Source organism: Oncorhynchus mykiss, chromosome 18, assembly GCF_057628025.1.
Source record: "Oncorhynchus mykiss isolate SJ-2025 chromosome 18, ASM5762802v1, whole genome shotgun sequence".
NCBI classification, from domain to species: Eukaryota; Metazoa; Chordata; class Actinopteri; order Salmoniformes; family Salmonidae; genus Oncorhynchus; species Oncorhynchus mykiss.
Window position 1 is genome coordinate 38,030,480 of NC_143039.1, and position 27,621 is coordinate 38,058,100.

A 27,621-nucleotide genomic window follows, 5' to 3' on the forward strand; every position below is an offset into this window, starting at 1 on the left:
ACTGAAGCCTTTCCTCAGTAAAAGGCATGACAGCACACTTGGAGTTTGCCATACGGCACCTAAAGACTCTCAGACCATGAGAAACAATATTCTCTGGTCTGATGATACCAAGATTGAATGTCACGTCTGGAGGAATCCTGGCACCATCCCTACGGTGAAGCATGGTGGTAGCAGCATCATGCTTTGGGGATGTTTTGTCAGAGGCAGGGACTGGGAGACTAGTCAGGATCGAGGAAAAAATGAACGGAGCAAAGTACAGAAATGAAAACCTGCTCCAGAGCGCTTAGGACCACAGACTGGGGGCGAAGGTTCACCTTCCAACAGGACAACAGGGCAAAAATGTTAACCTGTTTTTTGCTTTGTCATTATGGGGTATTGTGTGTAGATTGATGGGGGGGAAACACAATTTAATCCATTTTAGAATAAGGCTATAACGTAACAAAATGTGGAAAAAGGGCCTCCCGGGTGGCGCAGTGGTTAAGGGCGCTGTACTACAGTGCCAGCTGTGCCACCAGAGACTCTGGGTTCGCGCCCAGGCTCTGTCGCGACCGGGAGGTCCGTGGGGCGACGCACAATTGCACAATTGGCCCATCGTCATCTGGGTTAGGGAGGGCTTGGGGAGGGCTCCTTGAGCTGACGCACAATTGGCCCATCGTCGTCTGGGTTAGGGAGGGCTTGGCAGGTAGGGATATCCTTGACTCATCGCGCACCAGCGACTCCTGCTAACCAAGGTTGCCAGGTGCAGTGTTTCCTCCAACACATTGGTGCTTCTGGGTTGGATGCACTCTGTGTTAAGAAGCAGTGCGGCTTGGTTGGGTTATGTATCGGAGGACGAATGACTTTAAACCTTCGTCTCTCCCGAGCCCGTACGGGAGTTGTAGCGATGAGACAAGATAGTAGCTACAAAACAATTGGACACCACGAAATTGGGGAGAAAAAAAGGGGTCAAATAAATAAAAAATATATTTTTTAAAAATGTGGAAAAAGTCAAGGGGTCTGAATACTTTCCGAAGGCACTGTATGTGGCACTTATTCAAATAAAATGTTCCAACTAGTTCACAGGTTGCTGTCAATGTGGACCCCAATAACTCTTAAGACTCAATTGAATTAAACCACACTGTTTACTTGGTTGAGATGGCACCTTATTCCCTACATAGTGCACTACTTTTGACTGGAGCCTTATGGGTTCTGGTCAAAAGTAGTACACTTTATATGGAATAGAGTGCCATTTCAGACAAATCCATACACTCAACAGGGACTGGTTGGGAAGGGAACAACAACAGACATTCAGTCCCACGGTACCTCTGTGACCTTTTCTCGAGAGGGAACATCTTTGCCGAGAGCCCCAGGAGGATCCTATTTTGGAGGACTCCCGTGGCTTGCCCATCTCTCTCAAGAACCCCACACGGCTCACTGATTCTCTCTACTCAAAGCATGGAAGGCAATGCACTCTTTCTCCTCTCACTCAACAGGCATGGCTACTGGAGGTGGATTGTAAGGTACAAACATGAAAAAAACAGTACACCAGCAAAGACAGATGACCATTCTTGACTTTGTTCAAGGTCAATTGTCTGTCTTTACTAGTGTGCTGTTTTTCATGTAATGTACAGTACCATGTCTTCACTATTATTCTACAATGTAGAAAATAGTACAAATAAAGAAAAGCCCTTGAATGAGTAGGTGTGTCCAAACGTTTGACTGGTACTGTAGATCTATACTGGCATATCAATAAGCTGATTAAACAGCATGATCACTACACCTTTGTTGTCGTTGGTACTGTGGCTTTTGGTGGTGTTGTAACGCAGAAGACGACCATCTAGCCGGGTACCCCTTTCGCAGTAGCAAAAGCACTTTCCCGGTCGCGACAGAGCCTGGGCGCGAACCCAGAGTCTCTGGTGGCACAGCACCTTGTGCTGGGGACAATAAAAGACAACTGCCGTTTTGTCACACATCACAATGCCACTGATGCCTCAAGTTTTGGTGGAGCGTGCTATTGGCATGCTGACTGCAGGAATGAATTTCTCTACCATAACCCACCTCCAACATCATTTTAGAGACTTTGGTAGAACATCCAACCGGCCTCACAACCACAGACCACGTGTCCGGTTGGATGTTCTGCCAAAGTCTCTAAAATGATGTTGGAGGTGGGTTATGGTAGAGAAATTCATTCCTGCAGCCGACATTGTGTGGCGAGCGGTTTGCTGTCAACTGTCAACGTTGAGAACAGAGTGCCCCATGGTGACAGTATGGTTATGGTATGAGCAGGCATAAGCTACAGACAACGAACACAATTGCATTTAACAATGGCAATTTGAATGCAGAGATATAGTGACGAGATCCTGAGGCCCATTGTCGTGCCATTCATCCACCCCATCACCTCATGAGAAATCCATAGGTTAGGGCCTTTATTTCAATTGACTGATTTCCTTCTATGAACTGTAACTCAGTAAAATCGTAGAAATTGTTGCATATAGATGTAATTTAATTACCAGCTCTGACGAATGCCTTGAGGCCGATTACGTAAAGCTTACTAGGAAGATAAGTGTGCGGGTTTCTTCTTTTTTTGTCTCAAATTAACAGATATATAAAAATCACTTTTTCTTTCATCAAAGTCAGTTAATTTACTGAAGTTAACATCACAACAACTGTTTAAATATGTAGATACCTGGACAATACATAAAGACCATCTTCTAATACCAATTCCCATATTTATTCAAATTATTTATTTTAGTTCCAAAACATGAGAATTGAAAATATTGTTTTTTAAGATACAGTATAATATAATTTGCATTAAATGTAACAAATAGTTTAGGGGATAGACTCGGTCCTCGGGAACCCAAGGGTTGCAGTTTTGGTTTTTGCCCTAGCACTACACAGCTGATTGAAATAATCAACTAGTCATCAAGCTTTGATCATTTCAATCAGCTGTATAGTGTTAGGGCAAAAACCAAAATGTTTAACCCTTGATGTCTCCCTGTCAGTTTGGGAAACGATGGGATAGACCGTCTTTAAATATCTTAACACAATAGTCTGCATTGGTAAGGACATTGAAATAGCTTACCTCGATTACAGTAGATACACCATTAGATATAGGCCTACACTATATCCTTGAGTTCCCTTTGTCCATATTCAAATGTGTAGAAAAACACTGCATACCGCTGCCTTCTGATTCAGAAAACCCTTTAAAACAAACATTTATTTACACTCTAAAGAGATGTGTCAATCATAATGTGCTGAGTGTCCAGTGCTTGCATTAGATAACTTAATGGATTGGCTTTAACCATCACACTAGGTAGTCATTGTCATTCCGCAAAAACCCTGCTTTGGTAGACTCTGTTACCCATGACTCTCTAACAATCTTAAACCGTTTGGTAAATAGTCGTCTGAGGGTTCTTAAAGCCAACACTTTTGTTTCCTCCACCACTATGACATGAGGGACCCCGAGCTTCTCCACTACTGTAACTCCGTGTAAGCGGAATTCCAGAGCCCAGACAGGTGTGTCCAGACAGGTGCTTTTAGGGTCTCCTATGTCTGCGTACCTGTCCTGGTAGACCCTGAAAGGTCTGAACATGCTAGTGGGGAGGTCATCCTAGCTATAGCGTTCCTCCAACTTAGCGATGCACTGTGCCATCAAAGTGTCCACGCTACAAATCCGACCGAAGACTTCCCTCAGCTGCTGCTCGTCCGTGTCCACGAAGTAGCTGTCTCCGTAGCAGTCGTATTCCTTGGTGGAGGGCAACATGTGTATCATGTGACACAGTTTCCATGGCACCACCTGCTTCCTGTGAAGGCACTCCAGCAGCCAGGCAGCCCACACCCCGTCGCGCTGGTCTGAAAAGATCAGGTTCTTCACATGTGTGTTCTCCACAGCGGCGATCACACAGTAGGTGTCCGGTCCCTGGTTCTGGATCACAAAACCGCTACATCGGGCCACTGCTTTCTCTAGCTCCGCCTTGGGGTGCGCCTTAATTCCGTCCATAACACAGACCTCCATGGCCTCAAACATGTTTGTCTCCTTGATGACGTCAGATAGTTCCTGGGACTTGAAGTGGTCAATTACGCCAACAGACTTCTTGGGCTTGGCTGCTGCCGGTGCCTTTCGCTTCTTCTTTTCGGGCTCGTCATTGTCATTGATGCGGAGGTGGCGCGAGAACAACTTCCCAGACGGCTTGTTGTGAAACTGATTGAGCTCAGCTAGAGTCATGCACTCGTGCCACTCTTTGTCCTCCCGGATCTTCTCGATTCTGGGGAAGCGTAGCGTGCAGTTGGTTTTGTACATGTCACGATTGACTATTTCTGCTGCCTTCACCTGGATGATGACCGAGTTGCATGGGTCAATATAGACTTCCGGTCTCTCCCTCCCACACAGGAAAGAGGCCGGAGGGTCGTTCTTCCGGTAGACTTTCCAGTGCTTGGCCAGCTTCAGCCCCAAGTCGTAGAGCTCATTCATGGTGTAGCCAGACTCGATGCGACAGAGCTTGTGGAAGGAGGGTTTCTCTCCAGGCTTCAGAGCTTTGGCCACCGCGACAAGTAAATGAGACATCATACCACCACCTCGCCTTCCTTTTCCCCAGTAGCCTCCGACAATCAACAGGTCGGACTCATCCATCAAGCCAACAACGTACTCCGGCTTGAGCCAGCCCTCACCTCACTTATCGGGCTTGTAGATGGATCAGGGATCTTTCACCATGATGCCCTCCTCCCTGTTGTCAATGGCTTCAATGAGGGGAGTTCACCACCTCTTGCATGGTTTCGGCCTTTGTTTTCAGAACCACGTGGAGACCGTCTGAAGGTTGTTGTGGCGCTCCTTCAACATCTCGTTGCCAAACTTGTGGTCGTTCACAAGAAGTACATCGAAAACGCAAAAGCACGTCTGCAGCTCGGAGTCGTCCACTAGCCTCTTGAAGTCAAACTTGCTTCCTTTTTGCATGAAGGTGTCAGCGGTGGGGTTGTAGACGATCTCCCCATCCTGGATGCAGTTGACTACATGGGGCTTGAAGACATTGTGGATTAAAGGCGTCAGGGAGCCATCTAGCAGCGATGCACCAAATTACTGGGTGTACTCGAAGGAGTTCCGTGTGAAGTATTTGTAGACGTCGCCATCGTTGTGCAGCTGGATGTGCTCTCCATCCAGCTTGGTCTCTATGAATAAGGTGCTATTGCCCATCTGCTTCTCCACCTGGTGCATGTTGGCCACGGCGGCCAGCATACAGTAGGTTTGAAGGCAGAGAACAGGCCAATGGACAATTCGCTGAGGGACAGAGGGGTTGTGGAGCTGCCGGCATACCTTGTTTAGGTCTGTGGTGATATTGTAGAGCTCGGCTGCATCTGAGTGGAACACCTGGAGCACGGTCTCTTTGCTGACCCCCAGCTTCATATCCTTCAGGATCATGCGGGTAAGCCAGTTCTGATCCAGTGCCGTACTTTTTGTGATAAGGCTCTTCTTCACCAAGTCCTTCTGCTTACTGGCGTTGTTGATGGCCACCAAGTCCAGAAAGTCATTGACTTCTCTGATGGTGAGGTTGCCCTGGCTTGTGCAGTGTTTCTTTAACATAAAGTAGTCCATAAGCCTCACCCTGAGATGTGTTGGGGGTGCGGTAATTCAACAGATTGTTGACCTCCGGTCTGTTATTGGGGAGACCCAAGATGTCTACGTAGAGCTTGGCTGACATGCTCTCTTTAATGCCATAGGCCATATGCTCCCTTTCGAACGGGGGCACTATGAGACGCAAGGCCGGGTAGAAAGAGTCTGTGGTGGTAGGGTTGTATTTGTGGAGAGCCGTATGACCTTATCCATCACACCAGCCACATGTTTAGAAACTAGTTTGCGAGAATGTACACTGAACAATGCATAGCCTAAATATTTATTGAAAACATCTCAAGTTAGCTACCTATCTTACCTCAAAGCAACCAGCCAACTCGTGTCTTGAACTCTTTGGGGATCCCTCCTCTGCAACATGTGACAAGCCCGGGTTATGACTGCATCATACATTTCCTGACGAACCTGAAATAAACCAGACAGTAGTTGAGTACTTGATTACTAAGCACAGCTAGCTAGCATTGTTGTGCCAGAGGTTGTGCAATGGTGCATGGAAATGCAGTTGGGGCCACTTCAGTAGGCTATGCTAGTTAGCATGCAATCTATAGACACAGCTGTTCGATACTAACGTTAGATAAATTAATGTTGTCATGTTGTGTGATACGATTACAAATTCAACAAATAATGTATCAAATTACATGATTACTTCTTCTCAGTCTCAAAACATAACCATTGGGGTTTTCGATTATTATTTACTAACTGTTACTTGAGTTTCTAAAAAACACTTCCTTGTTCACAAAGCAAAAATCTGCCACGTAAAACATTCAGTCGGAAACAAAAGAAGGGACATAATGTACCTGGGGTAAAACAATTATTTAATGCGTCAGGGGAGGGCAACAGACATATGTAAAAAAATAAATAATAATAATAATAATAAATATGTCAATTCACAGCTGTATGCAGGAGTTGCATAAATGAGATATTAGTGCAGTGCTAATTAGAATGTCCTTTATTATGTGTCCACCTTTTTTATATATAAAGGTGATAGGATAACATTTATTTTAATAATGTTTCTGTAAAACATCTAATTTTGATACATATTCATTGAAGAAGATACAGTACATGGTCACAATACCTTTGGTTACATGCAGATAAATAATCATAAAGCAATAATCATTTTGTAAACACACCTCTATAATAGCTTTGAATTTGATCAAACTCATGTTCCAATGTCCATAAAAATTGGTTAAGTAATTTAAGTCCTGACACAGTATGCAACACACGCACACACCTCAAGACTGTATTACCCTCTATAGTCTGGAAATTCATTCAAATTCCTCACTGTGCACTGCCCTGCCTGCCCTGAATATAACACACAACATAGGCTTACAATCAACCAACAGATTTACTTGAGGTCAAGAGTCCCCGCACCGAGCAAAACATGAAGATAAAGATGTATATGAACTGTGGTGCTTAAGTTACCCAAAAAATGATTGTACACGGAAGATTGTGTGCACATGCAAAACATTTGTTCTTGTTTACTCTTTACATGTATTTGAATTCTATACACAGTACCAGTAAACAGTTTGGAAGCATCTACTCATTCAAGGTTTGTTTTGGGGGGTGGGGGGTTTGTTGCCATTTTCTACATTGTAGAATAATAGTGAAGACATCAAGACAGTCGTGAAGAGGGCACGACAGAGCCTATTCCCCTTCAGGAGACTAATATTTGGCATGGGTCCTCAGAGCCTCAAAAGGTTATGCAGCTCCACCATCATGAGCATCATGACTGGTTGCATCACTGCCTGGTATGGCAACTGCTCAGCCTCCGACTGCAAGGTACTACAAAGGGTAGTGCGTATGGCCCAGTACATCACTGGGGCCAAGCTTCCTGCCATCCAGGACCTCTATACCACGTGGTGTCAGAGGAAAGCCCTAAAAATTGTCAAAGACTCCAGCCACCCTAGTCATAGACGGTTCTCTCTACTACTGCATGGCAAGCGGTACCTAAGAACCAAGTCTAGGTCCAAAAGGCTTCTTAACAGCTTCAACCCCCAAGCCATAAGACTCCTGAACAGCTAATCAAATGGCTACCCAGACTATATGCATTGCCCCCCCCCACCCCCCCCCCACCTCTCTTTTACGCTGCTGCTACTCTCAGTTTTTTTATCTATGCATTAACATTAACGCATTAACGCTACCTACATGTACATATTACCTCGACTAACAGGTGCCCCCGCACACTGACTCTGTACTGGTACCCGCTGTATATAGCCTCGCTATTGTTATTTTACTGCTGCTCTTTAATGCTCTTTACTTCACTATTTTTTACCTAACACTTATTTTTCTTACAACTGCAATGTTGGTTAAGGGCTTGTAAGAAATAATTTCACTGTACGGTCTACTACCCCTGTGTAACGATTCTCTTCTTGTGAAGTAGAGGCGGACCAAAGCGCAGCGTGGTGGTTGTTCATTGTAATTTATTGACGACACTATACATGAACAAACTAACGAAAAAACAAGAAACGTGAGAACTCAAAACAGCCCTGTCTGGTGCAAACACAAAAACAGGAACAATCACCCACAAACACACAGTGAAACCCAGGCTACCTAAATATGGTTCCCAATCAGAGACAATGACGAACACCTGCCTCTGATTGAGAACCATATCAGGCCGAACATAGAACTAGACAAACTAGACATGAAACATAGAATGCCCACTCAGATCACACCCTGACCAACCACAACATAGAAATATACAAAGTAAACTATGGTCAGGGTGTGACAGTACCCCCCCCCCCCAAGGTGCGGACTCCGGCCGCAAAACCTGAACCTATAGGGGAGGGTCTGGGTGGGCATCTGTCCGCGGAGGCGGCTCTGGCGCTGGACGTGGACCCCACTCCATAATAGTCTTTGTCCACCTCCTTAGCGTCCCTAGATAGGTGACCCTCCTAAGAGACAGCTCGGGACAGAGGGACAGCTGCTCGGGACAGAGGGACAGCTGCTCGGGACAGAGGGACAGCTGCTCGGGACAGAGGGACAGCTGCTCGGGACAGAGGGACAGCTGCTCCAGGCGGAGGGGCTCTAGCGGCCCCTGGCTGACTGGCGGCACTGGCGGCCCCTGGCTGACTGGCGGCCCCTGGCTGACTGGCGGCACTGGCGGCCCCTGGTTGACTGGCGGCGCTGGCGCTGGGCTGACTGGCGGCACTGGCGGCCCCTGGCTGACTGGCGGCACTGGCGGCCCCTGGCTGACTGGCGGCACTGGCGGCCCCTGGCTGACTGGCGGCACTGGCGGCCCCTGGCTGACTGGCGGCACTGGCGGCCCCTGGCAGACGGGCGGCATTGGCGGCTCCTGGCAGACGGGCGGCACTGGCGGCGCTGGGCAGACGGGCGGCACTGGCGGCGCTGGGCAGACGGGCGGCGCTGGCGGCGCTGGGCAGACGGGCGGCGCTGGCGGCGCTGGGCAGACGGGCGGCGCTGGCGGCGTTGGGCAGACGGGAAGCTCCGATGGCGCCGGGCAGACGGGAAGCTCCGGCAGAGGCGCCGGACAGGCGGGAGGCTCCGGCAGAGGCGCCGGACAGGCGGGAGGCTCCGGCAGAGGCGCCGGACAGGCGGGAGGCTCCCAGGCGGGAGGCTCCGGCAGAGGCGCCGGACAGGCGGGAGGCTCCGGCAGAGGCGCCGGACAGGCGGGAGGCTCCGGCAGAGGCGCCGGACAGGCGGGAGGCTCCGGCAGCGGCGCCGGACAGGCGGGAGGCTCCGGCAGAGGCGCCGGACAGGCGGGAGGCTCCGGCAGAGGCGCCGGACAGACGGGAGGCTCCGGCAGCGCTGGAGAGGAGGAAGGCTCTGGTAGCGCCGGAGAGGCGGGAGACTCCGGCAGCGCTGGAGAGGAGGAAGGCTCTGGACGGATGGGCCGGAGAGACAGCCTGGTACGGGGAGCTGCCACCGGAGGGCTGGGGTGTGGAGGTGGTGACGGATAGACCGGGCCGTGCAGGCGCACTGGAGCTCTTGAGCACCGAGCCTGCCCAACCTTACCCGGTTGAATGATCCCGGTCGCCCTGCCAGTGCGGCGAGGTGGAATAGCCCGCACTGGGCTATGCAGGCGAACCGGGGACACCGTGCGCAAGGCTGGTGCCATGTAAGCCGGCCCAAGGAGACGCACTGGAGACCAGATGCGTAGAGCCGGCTTCATGGCACTTGGCTCGATGCCCACTCTAGCCCGGCCGATACGCGGAGCTGGAATGTACCGCACCGGGCTGTGCACCCGCACTGGGGACACCGTGCGCTCCACAGCATAACACGGTGCCTGCCCGGTCTCTCTAGCCCACCGGTAACCACAGGAAGTTGGCTCAGGTCTCCTACCTGGCGTAGCCATACTCCCTGTTAGCCCCCCCCCAAGAAATTTTTGGGGCTGACTCCCGGGCTTCCATCCACGACGCCGCGCTGCCTCCTCATACCAGCGCCTCTCCGCTTTCGCCGCCTCCCGTTCTTCCTTGGGGCGGCGATACTCTCCTGGCTGAGCCCAAGGTCCTTTACCGTCTAATTCGTCCTCCCATGTCCATACCTCCTCGCGCTGCTCCTGCTGCTGCTTTTTCCTTTGCCCATTACCACACCGCTTGGTCCTGTTGTGGTGGGTGATTCTGTAACGATTCTCTTCTTGTGAAGTAGAGGCGGACCAAAGCGCAGCGTGGTGGTTGTTCATTGTAATTTATTGACGACACTATACATGAACAAACTAACGAAAAAACAAGAAACGTGAGAACTCAAAACAGCCCTGTCTGGTGCAAACACAAAAACAGGAACAATCACCCACAAACACACAGTGAAACCCAGGCTACCTAAATATGGTTCCCAATCAGAGACAATGACGAACACCTGCCTCTGATTGAGAACCATATCAGGCCGAACATAGAACTAGACAAACTAGACATGAAACATAGAATGCCCACTCAGATCACACCCTGACCAACCACAACATAGAAATATACAAAGTAAACTATGGTCAGGGTGTGACACCCTGTTGTATTATGCGCATGTGACAAATAACATTTGATTTGATATGAAACTATGAAATAACACATATGGAATCATGTAGTAACCAAAAAAGTGTTAAGCAAATCAAAATATATTTTACATTTGAGATTCTTCAAAGTAGCCACCCTTTGCCTTGATGACAGCTTTGTACACTCTTGACATTCTCTCAACCAGTTTCATGAGGTAGTCACCTGAAATTAATTTCAATTAACAGGTGTGCCTTGTTAAAAGTGAATTTGTGGAATTTCTTTCCTTCTTAATGTGTTTGAGCCAATCAGTTGTGTGGTGGCAAGGTAGGAGGGTATACAGAAGATAGCCCATATTACGGCAAGAACAGCTCAAATAAGCAAAGAGAAATGACAGTCTATCACTACTTTAAGACATGGTCAGTCAATCAGGAGAATTAAGAACTTTGAAAGTTTATTCAAGTGCAGTCGCAAAAACCATCAAGTACTATGATGAAACTGGCTCTCGTGAGGACTGCCACAGGAAAGAAAGATGGAAAGTTACCTCTGCTGCAGAGGATAAGTTCATTAGAGTTACCAGCCTCAAAAATTGCAGCCCAAATAAATGCTTCACAGAGTTCAAGTGACAGACACATCTCAACTATTCGGAGGACACTATGTGAATCAGGCCTTCATGGTTGAATTGCTGCAAAGAAACCACTACTAAAGGACACCAATAAGAAGAAGATACGTGCTTTTCCAAGAAACACATGCAATGAACATTAGACTGGTGGAAATCTGTCTTTGTCTCTGATGAGTGTCTTTGTGAGATGCAGAGTTGGTGAACGGATGATCTCCGCATGTGTGGATCCCACGGTGAAGCATGGAGGAGGAGGTGTGATGGTGTGGGGGTGCTTTGCTGGTGACACTGTCAGTGATTTATTTAGAATTCAAGGCACACTTAACCAGCATGGTTACCACAGCATTCTGCAGCGATACGCCATCCCATCTGGTTTGTGTGGGACTATCATTTGTTTTTTCAACAGGACAGTGACCCAACACACCTCTAGGCTGTGTAAGAGCTATTTGACCAAGAAGGAGACTGATGGAGTGCTGCATCAGATGACCTGGCCTCCACAATCACCCGACCTCAACCCAATTGAGATGGTTTGAGATGAGTTGGACTGCAGAGGGAAGGAAAAGCAGCCAACAAGTGCTCAACATACGTGGGAACTCCTTCAAGACTGTTGGAAAAGCATTCCAGGTGAAGCTGGTTGAGAGAATTTCAAGAGTGTGCAAAGCTGTCATCAAGGCAAAGAGTGGCTACTTTGAAGAATCTAAAATCTAAAATATATCTTGATTTGTTTAACACTTTTTTTGGTTACTTAATTTTATTTTAATTTTATTTCTTCATTATTTTACCAGGTAAATTGACTGAGAACACGTTCTCATTTACCTGCAACATACCGGGGAATAGTTACAGGGGAGAGAAGGGGATGAATGAGCCAATTGTAAACTGGGGATTATTAGGTGACGGTGATGGTTTGAGGGCCAGATTGGGAATTTAGACAGGACACCGGGGTTAACACCCCTACTCCTAATACTCCTAATGGTTAAGGGATCTTTAATGACCTCAGAGAGTCAGAACACCCGTTTAACGTCCCATCCGAAAGACAGCACCCTACACAGGGTAGTGTCCCCAATCACTGCCCTGGGGCATGATTCCATATGTGTTTTGATGTATTCATTATTATTATACAATGTAGAAAAAAGAAAGAAAAACCCTTGAATGAGTAAGTGTGTCCAAACTTCTGACTGGTAATGTAGTTCAACCAGTGACCAATATATCTATGATTACACAAGCAGGGCTTCACTCCATTTCTTTATAATATAATAATAATTATAGGGTGTGCATTTGATGCAGAGACACTCGTTGGTACCCTGACACTGATAGAAAGTCAGATATTGTTTCATACTCCTAATGGTTAAGGTAAGAATTCGGGGTAGTGCAATCTGATCCTAGATCTGTGCTTCGGGGGCAACTTCTACCTCTGAAGCAGGTTATCTGGTTTGCTAATTAATCTTTGCCCACTAGAGGGCCTCCTCTCCCCCTACATGTGTGTGTGAGAGAGAGAGCAGCATAGTCCTGAGTCAACAGTGGTGAAGCCACCCAGGAAGCTGCAGTAGTGAAGCCAACCAGGAATAGATGGAGCCGCAGGACAGAGAACACACACAATGTTGGTTTATCATAGGGGGACATGGCTCCTTTATTTTTATTTATTTATTTTAACCTTTATTTAACTAGGCAAGTAAGTTAAGAACACATTTTTATTTACAATGATGGCCTACCCCGTAAACCCTGACAACGCTGGGCCAATTGTGCGCCACCCTATGGGTCTCCCAATCACAGCCAGATGTGACGCAGCCTGGATTCAAACCAGGTACTGCAGTGATGCCTCTTGTACTGAGATGCAGTGTCTTAGACCACTGCGCCACTCAGGAGCAGATGCCTGACTTGAGCTAAACTAACATCCACAGTCAGTCATAGCATAGGACTGCAGAGTTAGCCAGGTTCAGAACAGAGGTTGCGTAACAGTGCTCTATGTGCCACAGTCAGAGAGCGAGGTAGAGTGAGCGCCGACCTAGAAGATGGTAAACAAGTGACATCAGCTACTGCTGCTGCTGCCGATGCCGTGGCATGCTTCTGCTCACTCCAGGGTGAGGGGGGAATGCAGGATAGGATTTGAAGGGGTATGGGGGGGGGGGGTAGTATCATCTGGGACTGGCAGGTTTGTACTGCTCACTCTTCACAGAGGTGCTGGATATGGAACATGTTTGGATCTTGACTTAACTGTAAGTAAGCTTCTACTGGGACTGTTATGGTTCTAATACCAGGGGAGGTATTTATCAGTCCTAGATCAGCACTCCTACTCTGAGACGCTTTATGAATATGGACTTGCTGCAGTAATTATATCCCAGAAACCGTAATGGATGATCCATCCCTCATTTAAACTGTTGCGGAGAACAAGTGCCACAGACAAGTTACGCAAAACAAAGTCACAGGCTTTACACAAAACTCCTAAGACAAAAATTAGTATTTTCATAGTAGCATATAAGAATGACATTTTGGGGTCTACTTTGGGGCATATTTTAATTTAGCATTTTTGTGGCTTAAATATGACCTGGTACAAAATTGTGTTAAGTACGGTAAAAATACCAAGCCTCACAGATGTAGGCTCCCAGTTCTCAGAATGAGACACCTATAGGTATGTGCTGCTGGCAGTAGTTGTGTAAACAAAGATAGTGCATCAACGTTGCCAAGGTAGGTTTTATTTAATCTGCCTCCATCTGTATCTGCAGCAGTGTAAACATTATACAACAGGCAGGTCTGAGACAGGGTAAGTTCATGAAATACACACCTTACACAGTGTGTGTGTGTGTGCGTGCGTGTGTCAGTGGCGTACCACAGTTTTGCGAGGCCCGCTCGCATTGTCTGAGCAAGGAACATGGCTTATGAGGTGTTCATATGCTATCTTGGGGGACAGCGCCCCTGGACCCCAACCCCTCAAAAAAAGTATTGGGTTGAGGGCCCCCAAGAGCTCATAGTCCTGCCCACATTGCGAGGGCGTGAGGTACGCCAGTGGTGTGGATAGTCCTGCTGTGTTTGCTTTATTCTACTGGCAGTGAGAGCCAGACAGTGCAGAGCATTCTTCTACTAAATTTAGATTGACCTCCACACAATATCTGTGATCTCCTTGTCATTCCACCAGATCATCTACAGATGTTAGATATTAATTTGACCCCCCTGTTGCAGGATAACTGTTCTGCAATGCAGTGTATTTGAGGTTTAAAAATGCTTCTGAAGTTTGTATTTTCCACTTTTAAATTTCTGACTTGATTTTCCATCACAAGAAATGTAACAACATTTTGGGGGTGCTAGCAAAACAGAGCAAAGGGAAAAGGCAGGAGAATGGAAAACCACACACTAGTTGACTTGACAAACAAGACACACTGGCAACAGACAAGCAGGGAACACAGGAATAAGTACCCAGGGACTAATGAGGAAAACTGGCGACACCTGGAGATGGGTGGCGACAATCACAAAGACAGGTGAAACAGTGAAACAGGGTGTGACACTGTTACATACAAGGACCAGGGGTGGAATTTCTACATTTTGACTGACATTTTCTCCCTTTCCAAAAACTTTTCCCCCTATACCTTTTCAGGCCTCTGGGATTTGTGGTGGGAACTGAGAACAACTGAGCACATTACAACACACACTGGAACTTGTCCCAGTCATCACAACCATGGACATGAGGTCACAGAACATCTCCCTCTTACGCAGCCAACCCAGGATATCACAGGCTTTCCTTAAAAGATTTGCCTGAGGAATCAAAGTGAATTCTTCCGCTGCTCTATGTTCACTACATAGATCAGTCTTAAACTGCCATCATTGAAGTGTTTTTATGTCAAAATAAGGAGCATTGTATAAAACTAAATAACCAGTGATCGGATCATAAAAGCCTGTGACAAATTTTCAAACCACTGCTTTACCCACGTGTGTTCTCTGGCTCTGGCCCAGCCCATCGATTTCTGGGACCAATCATAATGGTTAGACTGTTTTTCCATTCTAGAATTCGTAGGGGAGGAACTCAGAGCCAGATTCAGAGACGGGATTAAATTATTCTGGCCCGGGAGCCCCGAGTTGGCGTGTGTGAAAGTTGTTTGCATTCGTTTTGGAACCGCCTCCCACTTGCCCTATTCAAAGCCCATGGCGAAGTTGGCTCAAATTAAACGTGAAGTAAATAGCAAGTGGAGTAATGAGTAGGATTGTTTTGTCAAATGTAAACGTGATTGCTTTTGATAAAAACGCTATATCTGCCTTCCAAAATGAAAACTAGTTAGAAATGTCAAAGATATTATAGCGACCCTGGTTTATGAACATGGATTTTCGACTCTGCCACTTGAGCAGGCTTTTGTGGCAGTCAGGGGTTCGAGATGTGTTTCCTGCCTGTTTCATTATATTGGTGTTGGAAGGGATCAGACCTTGCATTCTTGGCCAGTGACCGCGTTCTTGTAAGACTGGGTCCTATGGTCTAGTGTGAGGACGCGCTCTTTGAAAGGATGGAGTTCGACTTTGTCACTTGAGCATGCTTTGGTGGCACAGTCGATGACGCGCTGGACAAGGCCCGCACGCGGGTGGCAGCCCGGGATGGCCCTAAACAGTTTCTCATGCATTGTCAACCAACCCGGATGTGATATAATTCTGGCCACATGTTGATTCAGTGGGGCTTCTCCGTGCAGGACGTGGGAAGGGGAAGGGATGCACACACTGTAAACAGGAATAGGTGCATCACCGGTCACTGAGTTAGCAAGCTAAAGTTAGCTAGCTAGTTAGTCACATAAATGTACGTTCAGCCTGTTAATTATTTCAGTTTGATTTGACTTATCTTACGATAAGGGGGAGCTCAAGATAGGTACATGGGCCATACAGGAGAGTAGGAGGGTGCTACCCAAAAACACACCAGACATGATGTGCGTGGCTATTGTGGCGTCGGGGGATGTTGCCCCACGGCTCCCCCTGTGGCCGTTTCTCCCTCACTATATCCACAATTGACAATGGAGGCAGTTCAGCCCCCGCCATACTCAAAGGGACAAAATCACCGGAGCCCGTCACACAACCCATTCCTGCCCAGGGCACCTCCCACAATACAGGCTCCAGTTCTGAGAATAGACCAAGGGGAGTTAAAAGGGGAAATTACACTGGGGATAACGGCTGGCCATATGGTATGTGAACAGTTCGAAACTGGGATTCCAGGAGCAGGAGACCTCCCCCAGGAACGGAGGCCGCAATGCTCCTCTGTGAACTCTCTCACCTCTGAAACCAGAGGACACCTACAAACAAGATTAGATTCAAACCACTTCTATCAGACGGATAGGGAGGACTGTCATCAGAACATGGATATCGAAAACGAAGAAGAAATTGACATGGTGCTCACCCCAGCTCCGATGGGAGCTCCAAACGTGACTAAGATGCAGGAGCTGCTGAAATCATCAATAGCTCGAGCTAAGGAACTCAGGGAGCTAATAGCTAACCAAGATAACAACAGAGAGGGAGCCTACCGTGTGGAAGGCATAATGAGAGGAACAGTAACCAAAGTTACCGAATCAATGGGGTCCGAAACACTCCGTCGGTCCTCCAGAATTGCTGATAGAAGAGAGCGAGAGCAGGAGATGGCAGGACAGTACCCCCTGCGACCGACACCAGGTGATGCACACACTGTAGAGTACCAGCCCTGGAAAATGACTGATTTAACAACACTGATGGGACAGATGCCTAGCCTACATGGAGGAGCTTCAGCGTGGCTACTTCAACTGCAGACACTTACGTCAGGCCTGCAACTCTGCCTAGGAGACATGAAAGCACTTCTAGCAAGAGCCACCGACCACGGAACCATGGAGGCCCTCATGACAGCAGCTGACCTTGGATGGCGGGCCCCAACACTGCCCATAGACCACTTCCGTACCAGATTATGGGAAGTTCTACGGAGAGCATACCCTACAGAAAGAAACCATGCCACCTTATCCTCCTTTACAATCAACCCAGGTGAGCAACCTGCAGCATACCTGGACAGGGCTAAGACCACATGGAGATCGGTCCACGAAGAACCATTCGATCACACTGATACCACACTCAGCATGTGGAAGGAAATGGTGGTCAACGGGTGTCCTGGAGATGTTAAAACCAAACTCAGAGGAACGGTAGGGTTGATTGCACTTCCTCTGACCCAATTCAATACGCATGTGCACCACCATGTGACCCAGCACAACAAGGAAAGAGGGGGTGCTGAGAGCCAGGTGCAGTCCCTCCAGGTACAACTCCTGAAACTCCAATTGAAGGAAGCACAACAAGGAGAAAAACCTAAGAAACAGATGGTGGCGGAAGAAACGAAGGAGACAGGCACCAAAACAGACATCTCTCAAATAGTGGCCCAGACTATCTCCCAGATGATTCAACAGCAGGCCGGTCCTCAACCAGCCAACCCGGGGCCTACTCCAGTGGGGCAACCTGGAGTTACTCAGCCTTGGTATCCCCCGCAACCACAACTTGCATACCAGCCGCAATGGATACCAGGCCATCCAAGAGGAGGGGTTTGTTTCAACTGTAGAACTCCAGGGCACTACTCACGAGAGTGTCCATACCCACTCACACCACAACAACGCCAGTGGAACTCTACGAGAGGTCCATATGGGAAGGAAAGGGGTGGAAATAGACCTCAACAGTACGAACATCAGCAACCAGGACCCACACCCATGCATCAGCAACCCGCATACAACCAACCGCAGTTCCAGAGAATGACTGGGAACACCATCCCCTGGCCATAAAAATGCCCACCACCCACGGCAGAAGAAGGAAACAGCAACTCCCAGACGGTTCACATGTTACCCTTCAATCAGCCATCATCCCTCAACCAGCATCGGCCAAATTAGCTGAAATCATCGGATTGACGCAGGTCCTCATCAGAGGAAAAGGAAAGACTGAATATCTATACAGACTCAGCCCATGCCCATGAAGCAGGCCACACTGATGGACCCAGAACTTTTATGAGAAACACATGGCCCCACACACGAAGGCAAACTAAAGACCCTCCAAAAAGGCCTCGCACATCTGGTGGCACCCTCACATAAAAAATATGACTGACTTATTTTATGACGATAATTTATTTTGTGACGAATGCAATGTTTGTGACAGACCCAACCCAAAGAAACCATATCGAACACCAATGGGCTCATACTTAATACCTAATGCATGTTTTCAGGACATTAGTATAGACTACACCGACATGGGCCCCGACAATTTATCTAAAGGCAAACGCTATCTCCTAGTTATAGTAGATAGGTTCTCCAAATGGGTAGAGGCAATACTAACAAAAGGGGAGGATGCTAGGTCAGTCTTTGAGTGGCTACAAACCAAACTAATACCCCGGTATGGCATCACAAGACTAATCAAATTTGACAAATGGCTCACATTTAACAAACACCTGAGACAGGTGGAAGAAAGATTTGGCATAACCCACAGATTTGGATCTAAGTACAGGCCCCAATCCCAAAATCTGGTGGAACGTCAAACCAAAAGCAAAAGCTAAGATAGCTAAAGTGTGTGCCTCATGGGATAATGACTGGTAGAGTCATGCATGGTCCACCAAGGGAGGGAGGTCATATGCCCGCCCTTGATGTACAACAAATTGTAATGTCTAATTATGTGAAAAAACTGACGGTTCTCTCTGCAGCACTCTCTACCCAGGTTCACAAGGTCCAGGAGGGGGAGCTGCCGGGGGACACGCCACTACTGAAGGTAAAGGTTGGTGACTGGGTGAGGGTTAAAGTCCACAAGAGAAAGTGGCTGGAACCCAGGTGGACTGGACCGTACGAAGTGAAGGAGGTTACTTCACACTCAGTCCAGGTCAAAGGTAAATCAGGCACACCTTGGCACCGCCTTACACATTGCACCCCAGCCCCAATTCCTTCTAGAACACTGACTGAAGTCAGAGCTGATTTGAGCGGCCTAAATTCGATTCCAAATGAAGACACTCCTTCCTCAGGTGATGCGGCATCAAACTCCGCCTCCCCTGAGAAGGGAACCTCGCCCAGTTAGAGGGAAATTTCTCCCTCTCTGGGTGAGGCTGGGGATATCTGGTCCCTTATTTGTGATATTCCTACTGATATTTGGAGTAACCCTAGGACTTTCACATGGTTAATTGAACAACTATTTCACCCTGCCACATCACGTACACCAACCCCTACACATGCCCCTAACTCTTTTCCTGATATCACTCCCTCCAATCACTCCCGTCCCAAACGTAGCACTACACCTACAGACCCACCATACACACCAGACAAGGTTATAAGCACCACGAATGCAACCACCACCATTGCACTATAGTTTTCACGTCTAATAGATGTGAAGAGGGAGATTTGTTATATAAATATTCATACACATAGCTCATATAAACAAAGACATTCCGTCGTAAGAACACATACACCCAGCCATAAGACTGACCCCCTCTTCCTTATATAAACACACATCTCATCTCCCTCTAACTGGCCGGTCCCAAGAGCAAAGGACTTTTGCTGTGCACCAATGGGGTCCGCTCTGGCTAGAGCAAGGCCCGCCTCCAACCCTCCGACCAGTCAAGAAGACCGAAACGACAAGACTCCACCTACTTTATTCTATGTATAAAAATGAATGTAACCGTAGTATAAGGCCTCTTTTTCACCTGGCTCCTTGTCGAGTTATGTGAACTAGGTCCGTGCACGTAAAACTGCGGGACAAGATATCTCTGACTCATTAAAACTGTCTTTTGTTACAACTGAAATCCACTCTGTCCAGCGTCCGTGATTTGGTCTCAACTCTCCAGTATTTAAACACTAACAGTAGCATGGCTTAACATAATTTCTTTCGTTTTTGACCTCGACATTGTTGCTCGATAGGTATTTTCATGGCTACCATGCTGTCGCTGTTAGCTAGCTAATGCTAGCAGCGCTAGCTAACCTCATATCTGGATGCCTGGAAGGTTCCCGAAAGAGAGCAGCATACTGGTAAGTCAACTTTGCTTTCAAACTTTGTAATCATCTGTAAAGTTGTTTTACATGTAGTCAGACAAGCTAGATATATTGATGTTTTGTTAAAAAGACTATTGTCATTCATTGGTTGTTTCTTTGGAGCTAGCTAAACTATTACTAGCTAGCTAGGTGGATAATAATGTGATGTACAGTAGGCGACAGTACCGTTATAGCATTACTGAATGACAACAATATAGCCTATATAATCACTACTAGTTGGTTGATATGGGGTGCAGTAGGCTACAGTACAACATTCCTAAATTATAACAACGTAGCCTTGTGACCAGCTAGTAGTTGGTTGATGGGTTAGGGTACAGTATACAGCAACAATAGCCTTCCTACTGTTTTGTTTTTCGTTGGGTCCCTTTTGTTAGAGTTGCGTCAATTCGAATCTGGTATCAGGATAAATATGACAATGAGTCACCGATTGTATACTATGTATTTTTTATTAGCTAAGCAATAAGTGGTAAATGCAATTTTCGTATATACGGGCTCTCTGTCCCACCTCGCAGGGCAAGCAGAGAACTGACAAGACATGTAAACAGTATTCTTTATACTGTGATAGACAGTTCCAACCCGTCTGTTGGCCTATCACAGTAGAGACTGGGCGTGGTTTAAACTTGCTCAGCCTATTGCAGGCGCTCAGGCGGGTCCCCGCCTCTTGGCGCTTCTGTTGATAGATGTAACTTGCTGTGTCGAGTATCTATGCGCTCATTCCCTAGATACCGTTATCACATCTGGTTTCTGTTATTGTTAAGTTTGAGTTCTAACAAAAACAGTCTGTGGTTTGCTACACTACGTTCTGTATGTGTCCGTTTTTATGTTATTCTGTATTTTTCCATCATGAGAAAGGCCCATGGCCTTGAAACTGTTAACAATGTTTCAAGTCAGCTATGTTACATAACACATACATACATCCACACAAACCAACAGCAGATAATATTCACTCATATATATAGTAATGGCTACAATGTAAAACACAGAAACCTCATACTTTACAAAATGATGTTGTTTTTGACATGGTAAAATAAGCTAATGGTTGTGTACACTCTCGCTAGATAGAATTGTGTGGTTTGGTGGCAGATTTTCAGAAGAAAATAGACATACAGTATAACATAAATTCTCTATCAGATGAGGGTACACAGCTACCCCATATTGAATTTCATTCATTCTTAAGTGTGGACACTAATTATTGTTAATATTCCAATTCTCTAGGCCCTCCATTCCCAAACCTGAAGCCAACTGTTCCCAGCAGGAAAGATCAGGAAAAGGTGTTGGCTTAAGGTACAACTTCCTATTGAAGAAATGTAAGACAACTCAATGTCATATTTACTGACATGAAAAGAAGCATATACACAATCTATCAAATGTATTTTATAAAGCCCCGTTTACATCAGCAGTTGTCACAAAGCGCTTAAGCAGATACCCAGGTTAAAACCCCAAAGATCAAGCAAGCAGACGTAGAAGCACAGTGGCTATGAAAAGCTCCCTAGAAAGGCAGGAACCTAGGAAGAAACCTAGAGAGGAACCAGGCTCTGAGGGGTGGCCAGTCCTCTTCTGTCTGTGCTTGTGGAGATTATAAAAGAGTACAGCCATTTAGGCCAGATTATTCTTAAAGCTGTTTCAGCGTTCACAGATTACCAGCAGTGTTAAATAATAGAGTGCAATAGTTCAGCACCTCAGGTGTAAATGCCAGTTGGCTCTTCATAGCTGAGCATTTAGAGGTTGAGGCAGTAGGTCCGGTAGAGAGAGGCAGGATCAAACAGCGGGTCTAGGACAAGGTAGTACCTCCGGTGAGCCTTGAGCAGGTCAGGGTTCCATAGCTGCAGACATAAACAGCAGAGACTGGATCAGCAGCACGACCAGGTGGACTGAAGACAGGGAAAGCCAGGAGTCGTCAGGCCAGGTTGTCCCGATGCATGGTCCTAGAGCTCATGTCCTGAATTTACCGTACCTCTCAATCCAGATCTGAATATTTGATATCCTTTATAATTGTACGCTGTTGAGATTAGTTTTGTTCCAAAGCTAATCACTGAGTGTCCTACTATAAGGATGTGGTCAGGTTGACACATCCTTGTCCACCTGACCAACACAGAACACACACGCATATCACATTGCAAGGGTAAGTACGATGAGCAGTTGCAAAAAAGAAGTCTGCTGCATGGGTTGCCAGACACACACACACACACACATGAACATATTTCATTTGTGGTATTGTATTTATTGTGGATCCCCATTAGCTGCTGCCAAGACAGCAGTTACTCTTCTTCGGGTCCTGCAAAATTAAGGCAGTTATACAATTTTAAAAACATTACAATATGTTCACAACACATTAAGTGTGTGCCCTCAAGCCACTACTCTACTACCATATATATATATATATATATAAACACGAACTCCTTGTGTATGTGTGTGTATGCGTATGTTATCGCGTGTATGCATGTCTCTTCACAGTGTATGCATGCCTCTTCACAGTCCCCGCTGTTCCATAAGGTGTATTTTTATCTGTTTTTTAAGTCTAATTTTTTTTGCATGAGTTACTTGATGTGGAATAGAGTTCCATGTAGTCATGGCTCTATGTACTACTGTTCGCCTCCCATAGTCTGTTCTGTTTAGGTTAGTGTGTAGTCAAGGCTTTGCCAACCTGCTCGGTGGGTGACGGGTAACCGTCTTTCCACCAAGCTGTTCCAGGCCTGGAGTGGCACGCTGGAACTTCCAGAGGCTTGTAGACCTGAAGCAGTGTGATGTGGTCCAGGTACTTATCAAACACACGTATACACACGCACTCACTCTGTTTTGTTGTATAATTATTTTAATTTGAGAAAATTGTTCCTCTCTGTCGTCTGCTCCTGCATCTGCTACACTGGCCACAACAGGTGATACAGGTAATTATCACATGAATGTATACACACATGCACACTCTCCCACACTTGGGGCTCTATTCAATCACATCCGCTTTAGCCGACATCCACATAGCGGTTGTTTTGGCGGTGTCTGAGGTGGAACTGTGTTAGAGCTGGCAAATTAACAAGCGGCTCCTGGCATTATACCTTAAGCGGACATTGCCGTTGGCTGCATGGAGTCGCATTAACAGAAATCTCATGCAGCCCTATTTACAAGTTAGAACAGTGGAATTTAAGATGTAATCTGCATCCCAATTAGGCTGATAGAAATCCTCATTATTTAGATGAATGATTTTGAATTTGAGCGTCATTGTTTCTATTGTTACATTTTCTCGTTCTGAACTTGTAACGCGAGTAGGATGGGTGTGGGTTTGTGACAATGATCAAGAGCTGCTTCTTACCAAGTTGACAGATCCAACGCAGTTACACCTCCGACACCACCAAGACATCAGCTATACATACGGGTGTCGGCTATCGCCGGTTAACGCTTGATCTGATTGAATCTAGGCCTTACACTCATTCAGTTTATGACTTTTGTATAGTTGTATAGTTATTGTATGTTAAGAAAATTGTCTTCTGCTGTGGTAGTTAATTTACCAGCTGCACCAATGCCTTCTACACTGGCCGTGAAAGGAGAAACTTTTGGGTATTCCCAGATGGATACAGGTAATTCAGAATTATTAGATGTACACACAGACATGTTGTTGAGCTGTATACTTACTGTCACTTTGTGCATCTCTCCACCACTGCCTGACAGCCTCACCCAGAAGTGCATACACTGGGCCTATCAGAGAAGGGTGTCTGACAGGGAAAAATAAAACATGCACACACACACACACACATCCACAATGTAAATAAGTTGTAATTACTTGTTTAATGTTTGCTCCATTTTATTGTAGGATTGGAGATATCTACTCCCTCATAGCCATGCTCAATATCTACATAATTACTCAAACTATCTATCAAATCAGTGTGATTGATAATATTGTAAAATACTTGCTTAATGTGTAGTTTTAGGAAATTTTTGAAAAAGTAGAAAAACATTGAAAAAGTTGAAAAACATGCCTCATGCACACATTAGACCCAATGTAAATCAGTTGTAATAACTTGTTTATTTTAATGTATGGTGAATTTGATTTGAGGAAAATATCTGCAATAAAGTACATTCTCAGTTAAAGCAATGTCCTATTTCTCAGAATACAATGTGTGGCCAGAAGGAATTCGGCAGACCTGCACCCCTTGGCCTGTGTGCAGGTTTTGTCATCTGGAGATGGGGAGGAAGAGTGAAGTTTAAAGGTTTATCATTAATATTCTATAATGATTACATATTAGAATAATACATAATAGAGTGTCCAATAGTTTCTGTATTGGGATTGTTTCATGTTTTATTTACTTAATCCTTCCCAAGGAGGGATCGAACCATGTCTCAAAAGCAGCAGAAAGGGTCAAGTAAGGTCGCCAAAATGTCCGTTACAGCTATACACGACTGGCCCCTTGTGGGTAGCCAGCACTTCTGCTTCAAAACAAGCCGTTCTGCTTTTTGATGTTGTATTTTACCTTTATTTGACTAGGCAAGTCAGTTAAGAACAAATTCTTATTTACAATGACGGCCAAATCCGGACGAGGCTGGGCCAGTTGTGCGCCGCCCTATGGGACTCCCAATCACGGCCGGTTGTGATACAGCCTGCACCAATTAATGATAACATTAGTATGATCCAATGTACTGTGAAGGTATCCCATATTGCGTAATCCTGGGGCTTAATTTATAACCGGAAACTAGAGACCTAGCCAAGAAGGTGGCTCTGGTACAAAAACAAAGGTATAACATTTAAGTATAAGGGGTAAAAATACCATATCTGTGTCCAAATGGCACCATATTCCCAAGCGCACTACTTTTGAACAGAGCCCTATAGACCCCACTCATGAAAAATACTTGTGAATTACTACACGAAACCTGTTTGAGCAGTAGTGACTATGTAGTGAATGTGTAGTTTATGCACTACTCAAGATACACAAGTAGAGTTTTGTAGTGTTCAGTAGGAAAACAGTAGTGTTTCCAGTAGTAATCAGGTAGAGATTTTTAATACTTGGTGCTACACTAGGGCCAGGCTACCAGCTTTTTGCGACCACAGAAGAAGTCAAAACAGAAAGTAGTAGTAGTTAGCTGGCAATAATCTTCCATCCTTTGTAGTCCTCTCTTTCATAGCCCTGTAGGTTTTTAGGATATACCCAAAAGCTCAGTAGTTACACAGTAGTCATTAAGGGAGAATGGAAATACATTGTAAATACATAGTGTTCACCAGTAGTGAAGCATCCCAATGTATCACTCATTACTACTTAAATTACTACATAAATCACTACTAAAGCCTGGGTATTAGTTTGGGGAGTTAATACTAGTCTCAGGCAAGTTTACTCATCACATAAGCATGATGGGGCAACGCATTGGACAATGAAACTGTTTGTTTGACTTCCGTGAGTGCAGGTTTTCCTTTTCCAGTTTCAATGCCATTGAAGGCATATATTCCCCTCAGAAAATGTCTTGTTTTAGAAAACTTTATTTCAATCTACCTATGCAATATGCATCAGTTAAGATATCTGTCACAGTGAGTTAGTTATAGCAGACATGGTCTAGCCACCCTAGACCTGAAATGCAACTATCTCCAAATGAATGAATGTTAAATCTATTAAGTTCTTACATCTATCATAGACCTGGCCAATCAAGTGTGACCTGTGACTGCAGTGTATCAATTAAAAAACAAGCCAACCTGGAAACCTTAGTTTAGCATAATCAGTAACTCAATGGGGAAGCTCCTAGTCTCTGGGAATTAAATAAACATTTGGGAACTGATCATACCTTTAGCTTTTACCGGGAGCTCGTCCGCAGTAGTCCCAATCTGAAACATTTGGCATGCTTCTCAACCCAATTAGTTGGTAAAGACCTTTAGAGTCTGTTAATCTGTAAACAAACATAGCAAGCCATTCATAGAACCCAACCAGGAAGCAAGCATATATCTAGTTCCATACCCTTTACACTAGGTGTGTGTAGCGACTGGCCTATCTAGTATCTGCTATGCTCACATGTAAATCATAGAGCAATGGCCTGTATTTAAATGATGAGGGTATAGGAACACTTTGAGTTATATCATAAGGTTATGTAAGTCATTAAAGGATAGTTCAGTATTTTACAACTTGATGTTAGATGGTTCTTCAACCTGATAGTAGTCTATTGTTCAAGAATAAATGTAATCCAGGATTCTGTTTTTTAAACAGCCACTACAAACTTCAGCTAAACCTAGCCACCATAAGCAATGTGGTGACAGACAGACAGAGACAGACAGACTGTGTAAATCAGTGGTGTGTGTGTGTGGTGTAAATCAGCTACTGCAGCTTTACTGCTGAACTCACTGGCACTTGACTTCTCCATGTGTCTGATCCATCAGGGAAACCCTGGGCTGCAGAAGGGCAAGTTAGATTTTGAATTCTAGTACCCCTTTAGGTATAGAAAATATATATTACAAGATTATTTGATGAAACACTGAATTTGGCCTTACTGCTATTAGCCCACACAACCCCATTGAATAACCGATTTGTACGATATAAAAAATAAATTACCACAAAAACAATCCTAATATTGAGTCGTCGGGCATGGACTCTACAAGGTGTCGAAAGCATGTCAATGCTTACCACAGTTGTGTCAAGTTGGCTGGATGTCCTTTGGGTGGTGGACCATTCTTGATACACACAGGAAACTGTTGAGCATTGTTGAGCACTGTTGAGAAGGCTACCTTCAGATTAGCCTTGTGAGGCTTGTACAACATGTACTTATTTGTGTTTGTGAGAGTCTCACCTTTCCACAGAGGGGTCATACTAGTGTTTAGGCCAAACTGTTCGGACGCAACAGGCAGAAGTTGGCAGATCGGGGGTACCGACTTCAGGCGAGTCCCGTGACTCTTGTGGGCGTCGTAGAGCAGAACGGAGAAAACCATAGAGTTCGTGAGAGTCTCATCTTAGAGTGGTCATATTAAACCATTTGTGGACGCAAGAGCTCTTTTCGTGAGAAAAGCGATTTTTTTAGATGTCTCATGGTCTGACAAACACCGCTGTATCTCGGCCACCTTCCACCGCAGATCTGGAAGGTCGCCATTGGTAGATGTGGTGGATTGAGCCATGCAAAAAACAGATATCTCTAGTTTAAACAGACGGAATTTGATGGGAATATGTTTATTATGCTAATTACATTTTTGGAACATGCTGCCGTACATGTCGATCCAGAGCATACCAAACATGCTAAAATTGGGTGACATTGTCTGGTGAGTATGCAAGCCATGGAAGAACTAGGACATTGTGTACAGCTTCCAGGAATTGTGTACAGATCCTTGCGACATGGGGCTGTGCATTGTCATGCTGAAACATGAGGTGGCGGCAGATGAATAGCACAACATTGGGCCTCAGGATCTCATCTAGATATCTCTGTGCATTCAAATTGCCAATGATAAAATTAAATTGTATTTGTTGCTCGTAGCTTATGCCTGCCCGTACCATATCCCCACCGCCACCATGGGGCACTCTGTTCACAACG

General features: G+C 45.9%; 1 pseudogene across 1 annotated transcript; it reads right to left on the reverse strand.

The window, feature by feature from the left end:
• Positions 1–3,253: 3,253 nt before the first annotated feature.
• LOC110496790 (DNA ligase 4-like) lies at positions 3,254–10,530 on the reverse strand (annotated as a pseudogene). The gene is made up of 2 exons (XR_016488179.1): positions 9,194–10,530; positions 3,254–5,788 (listed from the first exon to the last, which is right to left on the reverse strand). The product of XR_016488179.1 is annotated as a DNA ligase 4-like (transcript).
• Between the last annotated feature and the right edge of the window lie 17,091 nt (positions 10,531–27,621).